This window comes from Equus quagga, chromosome 7 (genome assembly GCF_021613505.1).
Source record: "Equus quagga isolate Etosha38 chromosome 7, UCLA_HA_Equagga_1.0, whole genome shotgun sequence".
Classification (NCBI taxonomy): Eukaryota; Metazoa; Chordata; class Mammalia; order Perissodactyla; family Equidae; genus Equus; species Equus quagga.
Genome location: NC_060273.1, coordinates 47972709 through 47977930, shown reverse-complemented (window position 1 = coordinate 47977930; position 5222 = coordinate 47972709).

Sequence of the window (5222 nt, the reverse complement as noted above, 5' to 3'; positions counted from 1 at the left end):
ACATATCAACTTCAGGATAATGGTTATCTCTGGAGGTCGAGGTAGAATTTAAGTTGTTTGTAATTTTTTTAATAAAAAAGAAGAAAATACAGCAAAATGTTAACTACTAAGTCTTGGAGGTCAACACATAGATATCTGAACATGTGTGCTTGAAATATTTAATAATTTTGAAATTTAAAATCACTAAGAGTCAACTAATTAAAATGATGAACAACTCAAGAGCTTGTCTGTGTCTGTGAAATTGAAACATCCTAAGATCCAACTGAGGATGCATGTGAGAGACTTCATAGCCAATCTCTGGAGTTTCGCATCTTTTTTAGAAGAAAAGTTTGATAAAATGAGTGGACCTACATTCCAGCATCTGTACAGGGAGATCCAAGATATTAAAAGCCTGGGTTTTGGGGGCTTTTTTTAAAGATTTTATTTTCTCCTTTTTCCCCCCAAAGCCTCATGATACATAGTTGTGTATTTTTAGTGGTAGGTCCTTCCAGTTGTGGCATGTGGGATGCCACCTCAGCGTGGCTTAACGAGCAGAGCCATGTCCATGCCCAGGATCCGAACCAGCGAAACCCAGGGCTGCCAAAGCGGAGCGCGCAAACTTAACCACTCAGCCACAGGGGTGGCCCAAAAAGCCTGGTTTTGAAGCCAGACAGACCTGGTTCAAACCCTAGCTGCATCATTTATTCACTATATGATCTTGGGAATGTCACTGCCTCTCTCCAGGCTTCAGTTTCCCCTTTTATGAGGTGGAGATGAGATGACAAGATGGCAGATCGCACAAGCCAGCCCCAGGTCAGGGAATACCTGAGAGTCAAAGGGAAGTTGACAGATCTGAGAGACCAGCCCTGTGGCTACCAGAAGAGTGCTGGGCATGGGTGTGGACAGTGGCAGCCCAGCGCAGAAGAGGACAGAGCTCCAAGTTCTGGAATCAGGCCCTGTCGGAGTTTTCAGGTAGTTGTAGCCTTTCTTCTTCCCACCTGGCTCTGGGCAGACCTCGGCCAGCCCTGTCACTGTCACCACACCATTACTGCAGGCTTAGAAGGCCCCGGCTGGGTGGAGGTGGCTTAGAGCCTCTGGGTGGGGGGAGTCCATAACAAACTGCAGGGCAGTGAACAGGCCTGCACATTTGCAGCCTCTCTTCCATCACTCCTCTTCCCCCCCCATACCCTAGGCACTAGGTTATGGCCACTGTGGGTGGCAGTTTCTAGTAAGAGTCTTACCTGGGCAGACAGAGGTACAGGGAGGTTCTCCAAGGATGCAGTTGTCTGCTCAGGACAGGACAAAGCAGGGGGTGTAGCCTATCCACCAGAGAGACTCCTTCCCCACTCACAGGAAAAGTTCAAGCTACACTTGGGCTCTGCCCCCTCCCCCAGGCACTCAGTCCTGGCCCCAAGGAAACAGGAGCTCACAGGGACAGATAAGAGAGGCCTGAGGGACACACACCCTACAAGAGAAAGACAACAGACAAAACTACCTTATCTAGACACAACAGAGTTAATGGACTAGGCAGGACAGGAATTAAAAAAAAAAATTGTAAGTATTATTCTAAAAAACAGAAGAGAGGATTTTGGAAATATGAAGGCGAACAAGAAATTATAAAGAAGAATCAGCTATAGAACCAGATAAGAAGAACGTTGTAGGTGAAATAAATATGTCAAAGGCTGGGGTGAATAGCAGAGTGGATATAGCCAAAGACCAAATCAGCAAGTATGAAGAGCAGGTTGAGGAAATTTCCTAAAAAGCATGAGAGGGGTATAGATAACTGAAAAGCAGAAGGCTGAGCCAGTGTTGTCTGAAGTGGGCTACCCTGGATGATATGGTGCATGATAATGACCAGGGGACCCCTTGGTCAGGGAGCCACTCCTGCACCTCTTCACTGTAAAGTGGTCCCCTCATCAGATGCTGTGTTGTTTGTGGCTACATCCTGTGGATTGGGCATTCTGCAACTCCCCCAGAGAGTGGTGAAAGAAAGAAAAAGGAAGGAAGGAAAGGAAGGGAGGGAGGAAGGAAGGAAGCTAGTCAGTTATAAAAGGGTTGAACAAAAGTAAGCCCTGGACCTTGGGAACAACTGTATCCAATGATGCAAATGGCACCAGGACTCCAACTCCACCTTGTCTTCATTTTTCCTGCCCAACCTCAGCCTCTTTGATCTCAAACCTTCTTTATAGGCTGGCAAACAGCTGCCTACAGCTGGTACGTTTTACGTCTGAATCCACGAGAGGGAGATTGACCTCAAGACTCTGGTTACCAAATTTAAGAATCCCATAGAAGAGTCTTCTTGGTCCAGCCTGATCCAAGTCATTGCTCTTGGACTAATTACTTGTGCAAAGTGTCATATAAAACCATGGCAGGTCTTTGATTAATTCAGTCCTTAGGGCAACAGTTCTCAGGAGATGAAGACAATTAGACAAATGTTTGCATAGCAGTCCGCTACATGTAGTACTTATCCTGGTGGAGACGGGGAGCCACTGAGGAATTTTAAGCCAAAAATGACATGGTCAGCTTTTCTTTTAGAAAGACTGCTCGGAAGCAACATGGAAGTTGGACTGTAAAAGGAAAGCCAGCAGTGCTTATTGTTATAATGTGATCTTTAACTGTAGAATTTCCAGGTGGGGTTATGACTGAAGAGGAGTCAATATCACCCAGAGATGGATATATTGACTGATGAGACTTTGTCTCCACTTTTGTTCAGAAGAAGGTAGAGTGACTTTGATTTTATGATGGATATTGCAAGTGTTAAGTGGAAGCACAAAGTTAAAAACGGATACAAGAGTAAAAAAGGATGCAAAGGGGCGGACTGTACTGGTCATTTGCCTGTTTACTCATGGCCCCATCCCTCGCCCTTCACCTGCTCTGCTCTGTATCACAGCAGGCTAACTCTTGCCAATTCCATTTCAAAGTTCCCCACTAACTGCACCCAGTTAGTTTCAGGTAATAGCAGCCAATGGCGGGCAAAAGGAGACTGGAAAGGGCTGGTCATAAAGGAGGAAGATCAAGAAAAGAAGCCGAGGGAGGAGCAAGTACAACTGATTCCACTGAGCAAACATTTGCTAAGCATGAACTCTGGGCCCTCCGCCTTATACTAAGCACGCTAGACTCCAACATGAAAAAGTCCTGGTCACCACCCTCAAATGGGGGGGCAGGGCTGAGAGACAGTTGCAGGCAGAGGCTATGACCACACAGGGTGACTGGACTCCCGCTGAGAGACACAAGAGGATGGTCACCCACTGTGTCTCAGGAGGCAGGAAAGATAAGGCAAGGCCAAATGAGACCTTGAGGAGCCTTCCAGTCTCAAGAGATTAAGGTGCTCTCTTTTGAAATGACATAAAATTTATGTGAATGCCAAGATTAAACCCCTTAAAGAATTTTTTTTCTGACTGCAAAGTTCTGGATAAATGCACTGGTGCCAACTTTTCTCTTTGGGAGCCTTATGCTCCTGGCTCACCAGTGAGGTGATCCCAAGAAGTGTTCTGGAGCCCTGGCCAGGTTTTGAAAGGCACCTAGGAGCTTCCTGGGTATACTCATGGTAGAAACAAGTTTTGAGAAGGACTGGCCAGAGTGTGTGTGGGGGGGAAGGAAGGACACACCTTCCCCGATTCCAGTTTCCTCTTGGAGGTATTTACAGGGACTTTCAAACTATTTTTTATTACCACATGCCACAGTAAGAAATATTTTTTACATGGTGCCCAGTACAACACACGCATACATGTCTAAAACAAAAGTTTCATGAAATGTTTTTTCCACTCTATTCTTTTCTATTCCATTTCATTTTATAGTAAAAAAAAATATATAATTGCTACCCAGTAAATTGATTTCACAATTCACTGTGGTCTTTTTTTTTTTTTAAAGATTTTTTTTATTTTTTTCCTTTTTCTCCCCAAAGCCCCCCCCGTACATAGTTGTATATTCTTCAGTGTGGGTCCTTCTCGTTGTGGCATGTGAGACGCTGCCTCAGCGTGGTCTGATGAGCAGTGCCATGTCCGCGCCCAGGATTCAAACCAACGAAACACTGGGCCGCCTGCAGCGGAGCACGCGAACTTAACCACTCAGCCACAGGGCCAGCCCCTGGTCTTTTTTTTTTTGAGGAAGGTTAGCCCTGAGCTAACATCTGCTGCCAATCTTCCTCTTTTTGCTGAGGAAGACTGGCCCTGAGCTAACATCTGTGCCCATCTTCCTCCACTTTATATGTGGGATGCCTACCACAGCATGGCTTGCCAAGCAGTGCCACATCCACACCTGGGATCCAAACCTGCTAACCCCTGGTCCCCCCAAAGCAGAACCTGTGAACTTAACTGCTGCGCCACAGAGCTAGCCCCTATGGTCTTGAACCACAGTTTTGGTTGTTTTTGTTGGGTGGGGGATTGTCCCTGAGCTAACATCTATGCTAAACTTCCTCTATTTTGCATGTGGGATGCCACGATAGCATGGCTTGACAAGCTGTGTGTACATCCACACCCAGCTTCCGGGCCTGTGAACCCTGGGTCACCAAAGCAGAGCACGCGAACTTAACCACTATGCCACCGGGCTGGCCCCGAACCACAGTTTGAAACACAGAACTAGAGTCATGCGCTGAGGTTCTCTCCCCAACCCTCACTCTCTTCTCCCCAGATGAGTGATTTGTTTGAATGGGGAGTTTGGGAGAAGGCAGCTGACGTGCTCTGGGCTCTCCTCCTGGCCCTGCCCATGTGCACAGAGGGTCGGTCAGGATGCTCCCTGCCTCCTGGGGAGGGCTCCAGCCCTGTAAGGTGAGCAGATGCCCACTAGGCAGTTTCTGTTCTGATTTCAGTACCTACCCCTTTCTGACTGGTGCCTGTGCCCTACTGGCTGTTAATATTCTTAAGACCTCTCCTGCCCTTGCTTGATTTGTTGTGTCACTGACCTGATGGGTAGTCTGTCTGTTTCAGGGGAAAGTATTACCAAGTCTATTTTGGCCCCACATCTAAGCCACTTTCTCTAATCCAGCATTTATTGACAATAAAGGTGACATTTTTTTTTATCCATTTGGCTGTCTCCTTTGCCTTACTTCCCCATTAGTTCTAAACTTGGGGAGAGGAAGAGTTATTTATTAACCTGCTGTTATGGACTGAACGGTTGTATCCTCCCAAAATTCATTCATTGAAGCCCTAACCCCAATGTGATAGTATTTGGAGGTGGGGCCTTTGGAAGGTAATTAAGTTTAGATGAGGTCATGAGGGTGGGGCCCTATTACGGGATGAGTGTCC